Raw genomic sequence first — 20906 nt, 5'->3', positions numbered from 1 at the left:
GCAGCAAGTGTACCTGCATGGTCCCTAAACACACACCAATTGAGTGGCACTGAAAACTCCAGGGGGACTGATCTGGGGAAAACAAAAACAGAGTATGCTGCTGTGAGGGTGCAGTTCAGGGGGGTTGYCGGTCAAGAACGGTGGTCAAAGTGTATGGTCAATATCCTCTCAGCTCCACTCCAATATACGTTATGAACATTAAACATTCACGGTTTAAGCATGTCAGGGTCATATGATTACATTTTGAAACAATATACCCACATTCTATATGCCTGGGGTTGGAAGGAATGTATTGGAACTAAACAAGGTCAGCATCCAGTAAGATATAATTTTTTCTTCCATCTCTCTTGTTACTTTTCAATACATAAACACTGCATTGAGGGACTTTACTGAGGCCAGACTCTGTGCTCCTGCTGAGTTCTTCTGTCAACTACTACCAGTGGTTCCTGCATCTCCTTCTTCAAAAAAAAAAATGGTTAACAGAAGAAGTGATGGAGACTATGATCCAGGGAGCCCATACCAAGTCTCTCATAACCTCGAGACGGAATTATCATGTCAGATTGTTGCCATATGTGGCACGGAGCACCACTCACACAATGACAGTGATCAACTACTACTGTGCAGCGTCCCCATCCTCTCTGCAATGGACTAGACAGGATCACTGGGAGTTGAATCCTAAAACACTTCTCATGGTAGAGATACCCCCCCCCCCCGAGCTGTTTGAGAATTCAATCCCGCTCCACATTTTATGTTTCAAACATGTTAATTATTGAAACAGACGATTCGAAGCACTGTACGGTCGAAGACCAAACCCGGCTTTGGAGCAGGCAAGGGGGCGGCATTCCTTTGTTGCCTCTTCAGACGCACTGAAGCATCGGCTCGTTGTTACATAAAGTGGTATAACAAATGAGGCTGGAGCCTTTGAACTGGGCTGACCACACAGACCTGGAAGAGCCACTAGGAGCCCAACATGTGGCAGCAATAAGAAGGCCCCGCCCACTGCGAGACATGTGAGAGACACTGCATTCCAGCCGAGCTCATTAAAGCCAAAACACAACTCCGACAAACACTGCACCAGTCACAACGTTACTGGGTGGACTATTTAGTCAGCAGAAGAAAAATGATATAGAACATAATTGCTGCCTCAGTTTAACCGAAAGGCCTTCAATGACAAAAAAAAAGTTACAACCGTAGTGTGGTTAGTCGATGTGTAATCTCACAACGATGTATAGAATCGAACTAACAAACTGTTTCAAACAGCATGTTATTAATGATTGACAGCTGTACAACAAAAGGTTTTCCTAAATGCACAATCTGTAAGATTTCCTGCTTTTCAGTGCTTTCCAATGGTTGTCCTAATCAAATGCTATATACCCATTATACCCCGTATTTAACTGTCTCACAACTGTCTTACCCTATCATCACACAAAATCTAAGGTTGTATTACTCCATTGTTTTTGCTGCCATTGATTATTTGCAAACAAATAATGTATAACTTAAAAAAACWAAAAAACATGCTTAAAACGTCCATGTCTTTCAGTCTCATGGACAGTCAGATCATGCAGCAGTACTATAGCTCTGTCTATGAATTTGACAGTGGTAACATTTACCCAGACTCATCCCGCAGCTTTGGGAACAAAGTGGCAGGGTAAGGCTGTTGAAATGACAGATTTGGGCCTTTAAAAGTAGTCAGTTACCTTTTGTAGAGAGGCTAACTTTAGATGCTACGGCTTCAACAAACTCTACAGATGTGGTTACGTTTCCCAACTAAAATATTGAAACCTGCSATTGAATTATGTTTACTTCTGTCTCGTTGGAGTGTGTGCGTTAATAGACAATTGCTGACTTTCATTTTGAACCACTCCCTGAACAATGACATCAACAYAGAACAGTCTTTCAGGTAAAAAAAAAACAGCAACCTCATATCATCAAATGTGACCGAATATTATTCAATTTGCTTAAAATGGCATCACAACATTGAAGCCGTGCATTCTGGACCCAAGAGMATATTCACTTAAGATTGCTAAAAACAACCAAATCAAATGCCCACCGGTGGAGGCGGTTTGCTTGGTGTAAATCACATCTGGCATGATTATTTTCAGCTCTTCAACTAATCCTCTCGAAATGTAAACTGAGGAYAAATGTGCCAAATGGCTTTAGAGCAAGACTGTGTTCTGGACTTGCGGAAAGATTTAAATGAGTTGTATAGAAATGTTAGAGGCATTATTGTAAAACGTAGTGAGACAATTGTAATTAGTTTTCAGCCTGTCACATTTATAATCATTATCCCACTTTTTAGACATGGCAAATTTTCACTCCCCGTTAACCGTCACAACCGTAAGAAAAGCCACATCAAACGCAGCAATTTTGTTGATGTTTTGATGTGCCTTCGTCCTTGTTGTCACCAGCCAGATGTTTGATACTGTACGTGGTGTTGAGACTGAAAATGTACATGAGTCGTGTGCATGCCATTCAGAGGTGGCACTGCAAGACAAAACATCTACTTGTCAGGGTTGACTGCCAAGAATGTCAGCCCACACACTTTGTAACATTACTTTATTCAAATTGGAGATCTGGGACATAAACTGTCTAGAATAAAACACACCCACCAGCATCAATGAAAAGGAGAGCTACATCAAAATATGAGCATGCGAACATGCTACGAAAACATTGATCCTTGTCCACTCAAAAAGCTTAAGAGTTTGCTGCACACTGGAGCCGAAATGATTTTTGTTGATAACGAGTAAGCGCACTAATACAAGACTTTCTGGAAGCGTGTTCTTTTTAACTCCAAATATGTTCCTGCAATATTGAAAACTAACCTCATATTCATGAAACTACGTATTATGTGTATGCAACAAAGAAACTGTGTTTTCTGTACAAGCCAAGATGCAGCGTAGTCGCCCCCACATAGCAGGTGCCACATATACAAGAATATGTATATGTATATATATTCTTATTTGAATAAGAAGTCAAACTAATTTTGGGGCTGAAATACATAATACACATTTCCATGCACATTTCCATGCAGTTGGCAGGCAAACAGTGCCATCATTCAGCTGCTTAATATATGAGCAAGCAATAACATATACATCAAATGATGTAGCTAAGTCTGAGATTCCAATCCCCTGACTTCAAACAACGAGATGCATTTGACAGAGGTTCGGAATAGCCCAATCACAACAATAATACAACACACTGGCATGATTGATGGGGTTTAAGTAATGGCTCTTCGTGGCTATTTAAACAACCTCCAGTTGGCCAGTGACTTCAGTCTCCAACACATCATGAATCTCTATAAACAAAATTGCGGCTCCAAAAAAAAACACACACATCATAAGGCAAATATGTCTAATATATGTTTTCTGCTATTTAAGACATGCTTCCAGGTCACAAAGGCAAGGTTCACGTATGCATAYAAAGACACCTGTTGGAGCAATCGTTTAGGAGTGTAATAAATTCCTCTCTTGATAAAGAAGACAGGCGGATGAGGACATCTGCTGCTGATCAGAGTCTCACAAATGTATATTGAGGAGGATACTCTTGATGTTTAGTGTAAGTGCAGAGGTACACAGTCGTGGTATACAAGGTGTTCTACTTTATAGTAAGATGATCTGTTTTTGGGTCCATGTTATTACGTCTTCTGTCATTGAAAAGTGAGCTTATTTAGACGTGGTTACAATGATTAATGGTTATGAGCGCTTCAATGCGAAACGGAAGAAAATAATAGCTTAGTACCGTGTGATAGTAAATTAGGCAGACAAAAACAAATGAATAGATATTTTAGTCATTCAAGTTGGTCATAGATTCAAATGAAAGGCTATGTGTGATTGACCTTTGCATAAGGCAATAAAGATTTGTTTCTGGAAAACCTGTCCTAACTATAACTATAAATTACACTACTTCAACGTCAGTTTTGGCAAGAGAGGAAGATTCTTTCCAGAGCTGGATATATTAATTTTACACCTTAAAACTGTCCATCAGAAAACCTTTAGCACAAATACCATTGCCGAGATAAAGCCTGTATTATCAATCAAATTTTGGAACAAGACTAAATGAAAACAATATCAAATCCAAAGTGCACAATCTCAAGATGATTCAAATAAACCAACAAATAACATCAGTGTAGTAAAACATTCGCCTCAGGGCAAAGAGAGGAGCTGGCTGCCAAGACACGGCCCCAGTGAATGCCACAAGGGGCAGAGTTCGATACTGAATATATAAAATTACTGCTCGATTAATAACGACAGTAATTGTTGAAATATCACCACAAACATGAAGGGGAAAGAWAGATTCATCGAACTCTGCTGGTGGTTTGCAAGTAGCGTACGTTATTATCCTTGAAAGAAAGGATGAGGTCAAACCAGTTAATCATATTCATGTATGATGCCTTTCATTGTCAGACTATTACTCAATATTATATCATAAGGCTGTTTTAATGAATAGTGTTGGCAGTGGTTACTTCAATGCACTTGTAGTGAGTGTTGATACTTCCAGTCTAGACACAGGGCCAGTATTGCGTTTTGGATCCATATTTTCTGATTTACAATGTCACAATAATTGTAATTTCCTGGGCAAAAATACAAAGATTTGCTCTTGTAACTTCAGTCACAGCCTATGAACCTAAATCTGAATTCTGCACCCAGAAGTGAATCAAAAAGTTATCAATGACTTTAGGTCTGTAGTTATAGTTTCCTCTGTCTCCAAGGCATATTTATTTATATTATTTAACCAGGAAAGTTAGTTAAGAACAAATTCTTATTTACAATTACGGTCTAAACCCTAACCACGCTGGGCCAGTTGTGCGCCACCCTATSGGACTCCCAATCACAGCCGGTTGTAATACAGCCTGGAATCGAACCAGGGTCTGRAGTGACGCCTCCAGCACTTGAGATGCAGTGCCTTAGACCGCTGTGCCACTCGGTATAACTCAGTAGTACTATAACATACATCATTAATGTGGAGTGTCTCCAGATAATTAGACAACAATTCGGACGGTAACATCAGAGATCCTTAATGTGGTTTGAGATGTCACATTGTCATAGTCAWTCTGGGACATTACACCAGATGCCAGTCAAAGGCCAGAGAATAGAATAACAGGAACAAGAAACCCAAGACGACCAAAGGCCTATTTACTTTAAACAGTATTCTATTAATTTTCAAAATGCCATTAAAAGTGGCCCAGAGAAATGTTAAATATTTCATGCTGCCAATTAATAGCTTCTTAGTGGAATCAAGTTATTTGAATTAGCTTGAAGCCTTGAACTCTCCTTTTTTAATTCATCAGATTAGATTGTTTCACAGTGAAGGAGATCAGTGTGCAGCTCTGGAGGAAGTGCAGTGAGAGAGGGAGAGAGGGAGAGAGAGACAGAGCGAGCAAAAGGGAGAGAGAGATTACAGTATGTAATGTCTGTATACTGTACGTATGTTCAGGTAGGCCAGTAGGCTATATAGTATATAGTACGCATACATGTGTGAGTTGCTTGGTGGCTGGGCAAGGGGAAACAATCTGTATCAGTATCTCCATCATCCATAGACCGAATTAAAACAAAAAAAGGGCTGTCCGACTGAGAGGGTCAGAGAGGGAGAAGTAAGGGGGGTTGTGAGGGCATGGAACTCGATAGCACAACTCGAATCTCATTCAATCTGTGTACTAAATTGATGGCGATGAAAATAAGACTCTAAGACACAAAAAAACACTTGTTTGCAGATTATTGTCTTAAATGGAGGCCTGTGAGCCCACTCTTTATTGTTGGCTTCCTATATGGGCCTGAGCCCTGGTCTAKGAAACTTCACTACCGATCCTCAAGACCAGGCACTGTGCTTTCAGGCAAAAGTAAAGGGGAAAGTAAAGGGGCTTAATGCTAAGAAAACATGAGTTAAACTTCATACGGTCAAAATCAATAAAGATTTATGCCCCTTTTAAACCTGAATAACATATTAATAACTAAGCATTTATAAAGGAACTTGCTCTGCAGTAGTTATACTAAATGTAACTGTTATTTAGGTGTTTTCTACAATGTCATAGTCAATATTGAAATACTAATATTCTCCAGGAAATTAATACATTTGTTGACTAACAGCATGGCTAAAAGTGTTAAATATTCAACATTTTAATCTGGTTTAATATTTTCTCCAGTTTTATGCAAATGATGGGCTATTAGCATAATCACATTTGAGAAATACATCCTTATAAAGTGAAAGATTATAACKAATTTTTTCATACATATATATCAAAATGGTATATTGAAATGTTAATGTTTTAAATGTGGTGTGCAACTGTGAAAAAAAATTGTACATTTACATATGCACTTTTGAGCATTAACGGTTCCACTACGTGACAAGATACAAAAAAACCTGAGCTAAAACCTCCATGAGGGAAAGCATCCAACAGCTTAAATGTGTTACCAGACATGAGAAATCCATTTAGTGAGCCACGATAAACAACTGTAAACAGTCTCTTTGTGCCGTTTTGCCCATGTTACACACGTTTCCCCTTGATTCTTCATGGTATCACTTTTCCACCTCCTCAATACTGTATACGTAACAGGTATAAATCCGATTTCTAGGCAAGAGAGGAGAGAGTAGAGAAGGAAAGAAAAAGGTAGGACATTACCTTCGGGCATTTAAGTGGAAACGGGGTCTGTAAAAGCTTCAGCAAGATATCAGTGTGGATAAAGACGTAAGAAAGGGCCATTATGCTGCCGAGGGGACTCTATCTCTCTCTCTCCATCCCTCCCTCTTTCCCTCTTCACGTTCGCCTTGAACTTACGAGGAGTTCAGCCGGGTCTGTGACTACAGTCCAGACAGGCCCCTGGAATGCGAGTACGGCCACTCAAGCCCGTCCGACCTGCCACCGAACCAGCTCCATTTCACTCGAGCTAACTTACCTATTCATTTACAATGAGACTTAAACTTTATCTCTCACCGTAACCCAACATTAACTACCAAAGAGCTGGAAATGCATTATCGGCCCGCCCCAAAGCTTTGGGATCGCTTCACTCATAAATAAGATCATTATACCAGGGGTAATCCCATTAAATAGATCATTTTGCAAATATCTAAATCCAATTAATAATGTGTTTTCCAGAAGGGGTGCAGAAAACACTGCTCTTTAGAAAGCTGACATGCTGTGACTCAACGTCCTTTGTTAGTTGCTTCTGCCTCGGTAGCGAGTGTGGCATTAATAAAGTACAAACTTGAAGCCTGAAGCACAGTCTGAAGGAAAACATCAAGATAAAGTCTTATAGTCTCACAAAATAATACATCCACTGACATGCCATAGAAGACCGCTCAACAATATATCTTCYACAGTGCTCAAGACAATAAAGCTCAAAAAATCTCGAACTATTTGATGCTAAAATATTGTACGTAAAACGTTTGAAGTCATATACCACAAAACACAGAAATGTATAATGTATCGACATGATGGCATCAGATGATCGAACTCACGTAACCCAAGTTAAAAGTGCTTATCTTTGGCCACATGGTTCAATAAACGAGTAACCAACCACCAACCATTCAACCATGCTAAACCATTTAGTTTTAAATTGAGGAAAAGTTGGTTTATAAATTAGCCATTTATGGGATTAATAAGGGTCACTTAATTGGGAATAGCTGAGAATTAAGAAGTTATTAGAAAATTAATCAGAGAGAATACCCTCTAAATGCCCTTTAACAACCTCACTAACTTATTGGATAATATTTCAAGATTTAAAAAATAATGGTGACACTTAACATTATGATGCAGTTACAATGCATTGGAATAATTGTCATGAGCATGTACTGTATCGTCCCGTTATAATGTCTTATAATCATTTCACAATGATCCTGACTAAATACTGGCCATTTTGGCCAAGTTCAGTGGTGGAAAAAGTACCCAATGGTCATACTTGATTAGTGTTGTAAAAATACTTTATAGTACTACTTAAGTAGTTTTTTGGCGTATCTGTACTTTACTATTTATATTTTTGACTACTTTTACTTTTCCTTCAATACATTCCTAAATAAATAATGTACTTTTTACTCCATACATTTTCCCTGACACCAAAAAGTACTSGTTACATTTTGATTGCTTAACAAGACAGGAAAARGGTCCAATTCACACACTTATCAAGAGAACATCCCTGGTCATCTCTATTGCTTCTGATCTGGCAGACTCACTAAACACAAATGCTTTGTTTGTAAATGATGTCTGAGTGTTGGAGTGTGTCCCTGGCTATCCACAAATTAAAAAAAAAACATGAAAATTGTCCTGTCTGGTTTGCTTAATATAAGGAATTTGCAATTATTTATACTTTAACTTTTGATACTTAAGTATATTTTAGCAAATACATTTACTTTTGATACTTAAGTATATTTAAAACCAAATACTTTTATTTTACTGGGTGACTTTCACTTTTACTTGAGTCATTTTCTACTAAGGTATCTTTACTTTTACTCAAGTATGATAATTGGGTACATTTTCCACCACTATACTTGAGTAAAAGTAAAGATACCTTAAMAAAATACTACTTGAGTAAACATCTAAAAGTATTTGGTTTTAAATACACTTAAGTARACTTATACTTGGCTCCCGAGTGGCYRAGCGGTCTAAGGCACTTTGTCTCAGTGCTAAAGGTGTCACTACAGACACCCTGGTTCAAATCCAGGCTGTAACACAACCKGCTGTGATTGGGCYGTGCACAATTGGCCCAGCGTTGTCATTTTCTCTAAGGTGTCTTTACTTTTACTCAAGTATYATAATTGGGTACTGGGCCAATTTACAATGACCAGTGTAGGCCATCATTGTAAATAAGACCTTGTTCTTAACTAACTTGCCTAGTTAAATAAATACATATAAAAAGTATCAAATGTAATTGCTAAAATATACTTAAGTATCAAAAGTATAAATAATTTCAAATTGAGCAAACCAGACAGACAGCACAATAAAAGTAGTCAAAAATTTAAATAGTAAAGTGAAGTACAGATACCCCCAAAAACTACTTAAGTAGTACTATAAAGTGTTTTTACATAAATACTTCACACCACTGGACAAGTAGATAAAAAAAAAAAYAAAGACATAAGAATTATAACACATTACAAAGACTGTGCTTTTAAGTGATACGGTCTGCAGGCTGTAACTAGTGTTGCCAGGTACCCTAGCGATTAAGTGTGTTGGGCCAGTAACTGAAAGGTTGCTGGTTTGAATCCCTGAGCTGACTAGTGAAAAAATATGCAGATGAGCCCTTGAGCAATGTACTTAATTCACTCTAGCTGCCCTGGATAAGAGTGTCTGATAAAAACATATATATTTTTTTATTTTTTTATCAATGACATTTAACATTTACTAGAAAATTATACCATGCCCGAGCGGCTATCTCAGCAATTCAACAATACAGTAGTTGTCCCTGAAGTGGTTTTGTTTGTTACACTAAACTAATAAGTGTATAATCCATTGAGAGATGATATCCTGAGCTTTGGTTGTGCCTGAAGTGGTTGTTTTACCTTTGTGGAATTCACATCTGGCATGGTAAGACTGTTTTCATGTCTTTTCATGGTTTTTAATTGTCAACTGAAGCGGTTAAGAAAACACTGTTGTGGTTAAATGAATTAGTGTGGAGCGCCCCTGGGTGATGTTAACACATGACACTTATTTCATCCAAAACATATATGTTCAGATGTACCTATTGAGGCTTAAGTTCAATATAAGTGATTTGCTTATTTTTTTATAAATGTAGTTGGATTTTGATGAGATTTCCACACTTCCTAGATAGCTCTTCTTTGTTTGATGCCCATTCAGCATCGTTCACACCCTCCTAAACCTTAGCATCACCCCACCCACACATGTGGTTCAATATGGTTGTCCATAGCTATATCTTTCCCAAAAAATCTGTGGTAGCAAAGAGTATCTATATACTGACCAGGGAAGCCCCCATTCTGTTATAGGCAGAAACCTGTGGCATGACATTCCAATCAGGACTCATCTCAAGGCATGTCCAACCACTCCATTATCTTAGCCAATCATGATTAACCAGGAAGGATCCTGTCTTTCTCCCTGTATCACCCAGTGCTTTCTCCTTGGCTAAGCCAGGCTWATAATTGTACATTTTTATTAATARTTACGGATCCCATACAKGTTTGTAATTAAGGCACATGAAAGTTCACATTTAAGATGGCATACATGTTACATTTATTTTTATATCTAACAGCCCTACTGTGAAGCAGGAACTAGCGTCAAACACCTCAGATCCTGTAACAGGTCACAWATGAAGTCAACTGCCAATGAAACACCTGTAATTCACTGTTATGCATGCTGATTTGACAAAATGAAAGAAACCACAACCTTGAGAGATTTGTTTCTGCCTTCTGTTTTGGTATCGCTTGACACCATTGCAAGCTAGGCATAAKATCCCATATTTTCCCTGAAGAGAACTCGACATACGGTTAAAGCTCTATTGCATCGACAACACTCAATGTGTGCGTGTGCGTCTTGTGTGAGCATTTGGGCTTGCGTACGAGCATGCATGCATGTGGAAGTGCGCGTGTGATTCCCCTGGGGAGTGAGGAGTTAAAACACTTTGGGCCACCGTCCCACCAGATCATATTCTGTGATGCACCCTGGGAAGGAGAGAGGTTTGCGCACTGCGGCAGACCCCTTCTTCAACATCCTAATGACAGTATAATTAGAAGGATCATTGTGGTAATTATTCTTTTCATCTGAAGGGAAGTCTGCAAAGTGGGTGGGTGAAGAACACAGGTTGGAGGTTGCCAGAGCCCCCCTTCTTCAGTCCCCCTTTTTACCTGTCTAATCTCAGTCTCTCTCTAATGGAAAGAAAGAAAGAGAGAGAGAGAGAGAGATGTGGAGATTGAGGTCGCCTCCCCCTCGCAGGGTCAAACTCGAGGGGTTAATACCTGGTGCCCAACACAGCACACAAACTCTGCTGAGCTCATCACACTAATTAAACAGACACATATCCTCTCAGGGCTCTGATGGCCAATCGCTGCCAGCTAAAAAAGCAGCCCATTCATGGAGCCTGGCACGGTGTGTGTGTGTGGGGTGGGCTGAGGAAATGCTACCTGGTCTTGCTGAGTTTGATTAATGTGGGGAACAATGGCGCTCCTGTGGGCCGTCAGCCCCACTCCACTTGGTTCTGGTTCAGCGCTCTCGGAGAGGGGACTTCATGTTCCAAGTTCATACCCACCCGTAACTAGCCACCCACTATCTATTTCTACCTCATTTCAGACACTCTGTTCACTAAGCTCATCTCCTCATCATTCTATCATTGGATCTGCAGTGGTGTTGTGATTGTTGTGGTATTATTTGATCACAGTAGCAAAGGCAAGTCCTAATGGACCTTGATCACTGATAAACCCAATGTGGATGATAGCATCCTCCATTTTCCAAGATGACTWGAAATGATTGCCATTTTAATGATCAAATATTGCAATACTACTAAACTACTGAGCTGCTTTCTATGAGAGTTKTATGTTTGGGTTTATTTCGATTACCTTCTGTACTGTATTACTTTAAAAGAATTTGTAGACACTATCTTTATTTTTCTTATCTTTTACATCAGGTCATTTAAGAGTTATCCTTCGATTTACATTTACATTTCTCAACTTTACTTATCCAACACAAGTGAAAGAGAATAATGGATATTTTAGCCCACGAGTGTGACCATCCTTCTCTCTCGCTCTCGGCGTATAAATGACAGCCAGCAATTACCTCGCTGGGATAAAGATGTCAACGTCATCCTTCTCGAAGACTGACGGCGTAATGCTGTGCGTGTCAAAACTGGGCAGACGTAATTAATTGCAGCACTTCTTCAACTCACAGCGAGACTCCTAGAAACTCAAGCCTCACTCTCGGGCTCACCGCCTCAGTAGTATCAAAACAGGGAGACAAATCGAGCCACCTGCGTACGTTTCCAAAATAGACCCCGAAGCCTAATTTCACTTGCAAATCAAGAACGTTTTTTTTGGAGGAGAAAAATAAAAAGAGAGAGAGAAAYGGTCCACAAAGGTTAGCTAGATTCCAGCCAGCTCTGACTTGATGGGTCTTCATGGAGCTATGTGACACTTGGAAAACATTGGAGATTTTCCATCTCATATGGGGCTGGAAAATGAGCATGTGAAGCCCTAATGAGAACATGTGACTTGAGAGTACGGTGTTGGTCATCTACTGTACGCTGGGGCTGTTTTGAGTAGTAGTGCTTGACGAAGAACTGCCATTCACTTGACATGCGTTTAAAAAAAAATATACCTTGGCATGTTCTCAGGCATGCTGCTGAGAGGGATAGTGAAAGCTTGCATTGCTTGGCCGTGAATGGGACTTTGCTAGGGCATAATTGACCTTGCACTTGACACTCTGTTGACCATACTACTAATACTACTGTTATCAGAATGGCTGTCTCGTGATTTTTGTGTAGGTGTAAAGTTTGTGAGGAAAAGTGTAGATGTACAATCTCAGAAAGAGAGAGTGTGTGAGAGTGAGAGTAGAGAGAAGAGAGAAGAGAGAAGAGAGAAGAGAGGAGAGAGGAGAGAGAGAGAGAGAGAGAGAGCGAAAGATAAATAAATAAATAAAAAGTTATTATTTGGTTTGGTGTTTTACGGTATTGTAATCCTCTTTGGAAGCTATTTTGAAACGGAGTAAACGATTATTTATCTCAGATTAATTTGATTAAAGACCCTTTAAATTTCATCTGCTGTGGAGTGCCCATGAAGATTCTCTTTATGTGAAGAAGAAACACCAATGGATCTTTCCAGCCAGTCATTTTTTTTTGTAGATTAGAGGATTGTAATTAATTGGTCAATTGGCTAATTGTTCTGTTCCTTAATTAGGCACTGCAGAGGAATAAGTGTTCTTGCTAAATGACCCTCAATTAATGTGCAAAGCAGCGAGGTGTAGTTTCATTAGCCCATTCAAAACATGCAGTGATTACATGCAAGCCAAATTTAGCACAACTGCACATACTCACAATACAGTATTATACACACTGGCAAATAACAGACAAATTACAAAATGGGGGCAAATCGTGGAAGGGTGCCATTGTTTGGGGAGAAAAACATCTGTGTAGCTGACAAATCCCATCACCTGTTGTCAGCTGTTAGGAGAAGGATTAAAGTGAAATTACATTTAGTATCTTGACTCCTCTAACACAAACCTGAAAATGACAGTATTCCCATCTGATTGACTGTTATGGCTTAATGAAGATCAAATACATAATGAGGAGTAACAACTGAAGTGACATTTACAGTACAGTACATTATGAGGGCCTGYTTTTGCTTTGTTCACCTGCTGGAACTAAATACCTGAACAATACAATTTACAACTTTCAAATCAATACAATGCAAAAAATATGCAACCCCCCCCAAAAAATGTCTGTATTTAGTGGATAAAGCAACACAGTCTAACAAGTTTTATAATCCATTTCAACCAAATAGTTGTGTTGAGTATTTTGCCGTTAAACATMGCATTTGAATGTTTTTCAAATCCTAACATACAAACACAAACATGTTTAAGATGCACCTTTCAGTGCTGGTTTTAAGGTGAGGGTTAGCACAACTGTATTTATTTACTTATTATTCCTAACTAAAATGGACAGATATTGAGCTTTGTAATTTTGCTAGTTTGATCCAATACTCGTTAGTTAGTGGAGTACCACAGGTCACTCCTTTGGATCCCCAGAGAACTTATTTGGATCGTCAGGGGAGGGGAGGGGTGGGTCCCTGATCTGGGAGCATGTTCTAGATCACCTAATCAAGGGCTTGATAATTAGTTGAATCGGGTGTGCTGGCTCTAGAATAACTCAAATACATGGAATGTTGGGGGTCCCCAAGGAGAAGTTTGAAAACCCCTGTCCTAGATCTCTTTATTGAGTTTTTGGACAATCTGTATGTCATAGATCTATTTTGGGGATTTCCAGATTTGAACCTTTCTTAAAATGGTCTCTCAGATTAAAAAATGTTTTTGTCCCAGACCACTTTTTTTTTTTTTTTAGAACATCCATAGGACCACTTTTTTGGACCCCCTCCAGTTTTACCTCAATTTTTTTCCCATGCAACTATTGCGCAAAAACGAACTAATGGAACATAGACTTGACCACTCGATGATACTGGGTGAACACATCKTAAGATCATTCAGTTCAGTTATACGGAATATTGGCAGAGGGAACGAACACAAACCATTTTTTTGAGGAATGTTGAAGACGCCAAAAAAAACGACAGTACATTCAGATGTGGAACTACAATGAGTATTGTCAGCTGAACCACCATGTGATGTCATGTCCTGCGGACAGGCGAACGTGCACAGCCTCAACAGCAGCTTTCCCACTTTCACATTTGAACAGTGTCGCTCTGTGCAGAGCTACGAGGGCTAACTGTCGGGCCAGACACTCAAAGACATTGGCAGAACACTGAGTCGAGGGTAGCCCAAATATACAAAGTCTTCCCGTCAAACCTTGCTTGCTTAGCTGCTGGCACCCAATGTCGTCAGTCATTTCCATGCCAGCCGAGCTGAAGTGTGCACAGAGTACACACAGTGGCATCTCTACTCGTGCTCCTCATGCCCTCACTGTGTCTACCTTGGCACTTTACACATTTGATGGAAAAAACCGACACATTGTAGCTGACAAGTCAAGTGCCAGACACCATATTTATACATTTTAATTAGCAATAATGAGGTATGCTACCTGCCAACATCTGATGCCAGTGGTGCCAAGTGTTGACTGTGTTTGTCTGTGGTTTGCCTGTTACTAAATGTTACTCATTTACTAAAAATAAAATCATTGGAATGTTTAGACTTCTTTGTTTCTTTGTATAAATTGTATATCTACATGATGAAACATGTCCACAGACTTGATGTGCTCATTAGGTATGTAAACAGTTTGAACTGAGGGAGAAAAAAAGACTTACAAGTTGTAGCTTGCCTCGTATTTACACAGGATTATGAATTGGCTTAAAAGATGATTAATAGTTGCTCTTGGATTTGACATCTCACAGATCTTTCGTTTCAGCGGACCTGTTACGACATGGCGGGGAGCCACGTTACTCTCAAGACATTTCCTCAGAGATCCCTATGATTTGAGGCCATGTTTTGATGTAAACATGTCTAGATTTGCCAACGGTGATAAGTTTCAGCCCTGCAGAGAGACAAGTTCTTGCGACAGTTATGGAAACGAGGACAGCGTGCATTTGCTGTAAAATACAGCCGTTCCAGTGACATGTGAATTTATGGCGTGGTAATTCCCCACTAGAGTAATTTGGCTGGTACATCTGCAGTTTAACAGCATTCCAGCAGAGCTTCCCTGCCCTGTGAAGTCAGGGAGATGACTGATTGATTGACTGTATTACTCTCAGTTTAGCATGTGTTTATAATGAGCAAGGGATCAAAGTTCAAATGCAAACTACCCATGAGCAACCTGTTCTGATGWGTGACTCACAGACCGTTGTTGATTATATTAACCATTACTAGCATGTTGGGACCAATGATGTAAACTCAGCAAAAAAAGAAGCGTCCTCTCACTGTCAACTGCGTTTCCTTTTCAGCAAACTTCACGTGTACATTTGCCAGTTCTTGCTGTGAGATGTTACCCCACTCTTCCACCAAGGCAACTGCAAGTTCCCGGATATTTCTGGGTGGAATGGTCCCAGACGTGGTCAGGTCCCAGACGTGCTCAATGGGATTGAGATCCGGGCTCTTCGCTGGCCATGGCAGAACACTGACATTCCTGTCTTGCAGGAAATCACACACAGAACGAGCAGTATGGCTGGTGGCATTGTCATGCTGGAGGGTCATGTCAGGATGAGCCTGCAGGAAGGGTACCACATGAGGGAGGAGGATGTCTTCCCTGTAACGCACAGCATTGAGATTGCCTGCAATGACAACAAGCTCAGTCCGATGATGCTGTGACACACCGCCCCAGACCATGACGGGACCCTCCACCTCAAAATCGATCCTGCTCCAGAGTACACGCCTCGGCGTAACACTCATTCCTTCGACAATAAACGCGAATCTGACCATCACCCCTGGTGAGACAAAACCGCGACTCGTCAGTGAAGAGCACAGTCCAAATCAAACAAATCAAATCAAATTTTATTAGTCACATACACATGGTTAGCAGATGTTAATGCGAGTGTAGCGAAATGCTTGTGCTTCTAGTTCCGACAATGCAGTAATAACCAACAAGTAATCTAACCTAACAATTCCACAACTACTACTTATACACACACACAAGTGTAAAGGGATAAAGAATATGTACATAAAGATATATGAATGAGTGGTGGTACAGAACGGCATGGCAAGATGCAGTAGATGGTATAGAGTACGGTATATACATATGAGATGAGTACTGTAGGGTATGTAAACATAAAGTGGCATAGTTTAAAGTGGCTAGTGGTACATGTATTACATAAAGATGGCAAGATGCAGTAGATGATATAGAGTACAGTATATACATATGAGATGGGTAATGTAGGGTATGTAAACATTATATTAAGTGGCATTGTTTAAAGTGGCTAGTGGTACATTTTTACATAATTTCCATCATATTCCCATTTTTAAAGTGGCTGGAGTTGAGTCAGTATGTTGGCAGCGGCCGCTAAATGTTAGTGGTGGCTGTTTAACAGTCTGATGGCCTTGAGATAGTCCTGTCTGGTCCAGCAACGGTGATGTCTGGTGAGGACTTGCCTTTACAACAGGCCTACAAGCCCTCAGTCCAGCCTCTCTCAGCCTATTGAGGACAGTCTGAGCACTGACAGAGGGATTGTGCATTCCTGGTGTAACTCAGGCAGTTGTTGTTGCTATCCTGTACCTGTCCTGCAGGTGTGATGTTCGGATGTACTGATCCTGTGCAGGTGTTGTTACACGTGGTCTGCCACTGCGAGGATGATCAGCAGTTCGTCCTGTCTCCCTGTAGCGCTGTCTTTCACAGTACGGATATTGCAATTTATTGCCCTGGCCACATCTGCAGTCCTCATGCCTCCTTGCAGCATGCCTAAGGCACGTTCATACAGATGAGCAGGGACCCTGGGCATCTTTCTTTTGGTGTTTTTCAGAGTCAGTAGAAAGGCCTCTTTAGTGTCCTAAGTTTTCATAACTGTGACCTTAATTGCCAAAAAAGAAACGTCCCTTTTTCAGGAGCCTGTCTTTCAACGATAATTAGTAAAAATCCAAATAACTTCACAGATCTTCATTGTAAAGGGTTTAAACACTGTTTCCCATGCTTGTTCAATAAACCATAAACAATCAATGAACATACACCTGTGGAACGGTCGATAAGACACTAACACTGATGGAGGGTGTTAGTGTCTTAATGACCGTTCCACAGGTGCATGTTCATTAATTGTTTATTGTTTATGGTTTATTGGGAAACAGTGTTTAAACCATTTACAATGAAGATCTTATCTTTGAAAGACAGGCTCCTGAAAAAGGGACGTTTCTTTTTTTGCTGAGTTTATATAAACCCTAGATTTCTGATGCTATCTATGTATTGGCCAATGAGAGTCTTTGAAGCCAGTAGTCACCATATTGTCACTCCCTGGAAAGATCAGTCCTCCATAGGAATGAATGGAATTCTACAGTATTTCAATTAAATGTTTCAAGGACAAAATCACATGTATTTAAGATTTTGGTTGTTGTAGTGGGGACAGTAACAGTAAAATACTTTTTTCCTTTTTAGGTGTGTTTGCTGAAGACAAAGCACAACTAGATTTCTTACATATTGTCACGCCCTGACCTTAGAGAGCCTTTTTATGTCTCTATTTGGTTTGGTCAGGGTGTGATTTGGGGTGGGCATTCTATGTTCTTGTTTTCTATGTTTTGACCGGGTATGGTTCTCAATCAGGGACAGCTGTCTATCGTTGTCTCTGATTGGGAACCATACTTAGGTAGCCCTTTTTCCCTCCTTTCYYWGTGGATAGTTAACTTTGTTAGTGGCACTATAGCCCTGTAAGCTTCACGGTCGTTTTGTTATTTCTTGTTTTGTTGGCGACATCATTCCAATAAAAAGAAAATGTACGCCAAACCACGCTGCAGTTTGGTATACTTCATTCGACGGCCGTGACACGTATTTATTATTATTCCGCTCGCTCTAGCGCGTAAATCGCTTAAGCTATCAACTGACCGTCAGCAAGTTGCTAGAGAAAATATTTTCGATAGCATTTAAAGTTTTTGAACTACAACAATATCTCCAATGCATTTCAATGGCAAAAAAAGGGYCCACAGACTTGAACGGTAAAAGAAAATCTACAATTCAGGGACAAATTTCCTCTTTTAAACCAATGTTCAGAATTTTTACAACATTTATACCTGTTGAACTATAACCATTTTAAAATGTTCATACTGACACATTGTAGATTGCTTTTACACAGATTTTTGATTACTATTCACACTTTAAACTATAACCATACATTTTTTTCATAAATTAACATTGGGTTGAATGAGAACCATAGGAATACAGATGTAGCTATTCAAATGGRCCTGCTCCTTGGCCAATTAAGCTACAAGACCAACTTTAAAACATTCAGGCGATCCAAAATTCAGATTCTTAATTTTTTTTAATCAACTATATAGATTTGCATAGATTAGTATAAAATAACCAACCAACAGTAACTCTTGAACCATTCAAGCTAGACACACTGAACCAATTTTCAGGCTATCCTAACTTCAAATCCTTAAAACCTTTATAAACTATAAACAGCATAAATTAGCAGAGGTTAGAAGAAGTGATGAAGTGTCACTTAACCAATGTTCGTCATCTGATATATCTCATCTTCAGTGTTGACCTGCTGTCTGAGAGATCATGAGCGTCCCTAATGACAGCCATCCTGGCTGACAACGAGATCATTATTACCTTCTAGTTTGCTCTCAAATTGGCTTTCCTACTGTGTTTTCACACTAATATAATCCCTCCCAAAGGATTCTGTGGTGCCAATTACAGCATATAAATGACTAAACACTACAGCCTGTAGTCTCCTCATTGAGACATCTCATGTTTCATAGCTTTTGGGTGATAAGTCTCATCAGGCACGTGCTGGTCAGACAGTGTTAATAATGAGAGGAGTCGCTCACCAGCTTGCTYAAGGATGTGTTTTTTRCCCCCCTGGCACCTTCAGAAGGGCAGAGAGTAGGCCTAGTCGCACGAGCTCAACCTGTTCAGCCACACCAGTCACACGATGACACAGCATGGATCTGGGATGCTACTGCTGTCAAGGTGTGGTGGAGCTGCGTTTCCATGGCTTCTTGACAGGATGGATAGCAAATCAAAAAGGCACAGCTGAAACCTGACACTGACCACAGAGGCTAGACAGGCTCAGTCCTTGCCAGGTGCCATTGTTCCTAATGGCTCTTTAACTTTTATGCATTATTTCTCGATGAGTTGCAGATTACCAAGATATTGTGTGATAGCTGTTCATATTGTGTTAAAAAAAAAGAAAAGGGTCAACTGCAAGAAGCATTGAAATGAAACACGTCACTTCCTCGTTGAAAACTGTGCATTCTCTTATGGTTGTGTRAGGATACCAGTCAATGTATACATTTGAAGCCGTAAACACGTTAAATACCCATTACGTCAGAATGACCCTGTTAGAGAGACATGGCTGTGGCTTTTTCTTTCTCTCTTCAGGGTGTCATCTGGCTTTGTTCACCTGATCCTAGACGTGTGGCAGCGATCAGAGGCAGACAATAGACACACAACGCACACGGCTGGGGTCTTCCCTTAAGTGAGCAGCACATTTGACACCTGATTTCTCTTGAATGCCTATTCAGATTAGCTAACAATCTTTTGTATGGCGCTATGGAGGCTTCATAGGGGGCGGGGATTGACCTTGACATCTGGCCCCCGTTCATCTACCTTGTCTGGGGGCAGCTGCCCAAATATAGGTCTACATTTTCCCTCAAAAGCACCTTATCCATCTGGTAAATTTCACCTCATGTAAATGTCTTCGTGATTACCCCGGGCATCCCCCATTCAACGACGCGTGCGGTGTGACATCGATCCCAGGACGCGACGCCCATCCATTTTTAAAGGGGAGCGCAGGCCGACCGGTGTGTGGCCCCCCTCTGGCACACGTGTGCTCTTCACCTGTACACGCGTGCTGTCGAGTGGGCATACTCCCTACCCAAGCTGCTGTTACCCCTGCCATTCGCTTATCCCTTCACGTAATCATGTTRTGTTGTTTTTTGCTCAAATTACAGCAACGTAATCTACACTAATAGAATGACCTAATGTGCTTTCATCTTTGAAGGTGTCCAGGCAGGTGACACGTGCCATCCAAAGCCTGGGCTATGCGAAACTCTATCAGTTGATGAACATGCATTGGTGGCAGTGAGTGTTTCAATTAGCTCCTCAAGAGATCTAATTACACCTATAACATACCGTCCCAATTACACACTTAAATCGTTTGTAGTGACATTTTCACTCACCGATGATTACGTGATATGAAACATACTATACCAAATTAGGACTGTTCTTATTGTTAAAACACCAGTAGGTGAGCATGTCAAACCCTCATTCCATGAATCGGCATGCTAATCATTTTCTTTGTTTGACAAAAATAAACATCTTGTTGAGTACCACAATTAAAACARACAATCACACAGCGCAATATTTTTATAAAATGTTTTACCCTAAAAACCTGGTAATCAGTTTGAATGAATAGGTTCCTTCATCTGCCTTGTACTTAGTTCTATTGAGAGCAAACAGTTCTATTGAACATTAAAAGTGTAGTCRTTGGTTTAACCTGACAGCTGTTTGAGCTGGGATGTAGCCTACTGCCTTTGGGTGCTGGCCGGMGTGACAGAAGAGGGGTCATGTTTTAACCTGCTATTTGGAGAGGTAGAGTGAAAACCCGGCCACAAAAGCACCAGGCCGTAAACAACACAAGTGTRGATTGTCCTGAAACATTTCACATACACTTCTTATACA

This window comes from Salvelinus sp. IW2-2015, linkage group LG25 (assembly GCF_002910315.2).
Source record: "Salvelinus sp. IW2-2015 linkage group LG25, ASM291031v2, whole genome shotgun sequence".
NCBI classification, from domain to species: domain Eukaryota; kingdom Metazoa; phylum Chordata; class Actinopteri; order Salmoniformes; family Salmonidae; genus Salvelinus; species Salvelinus sp. IW2-2015.
Note: the sequence above shows the minus strand (reverse complement) of the source record.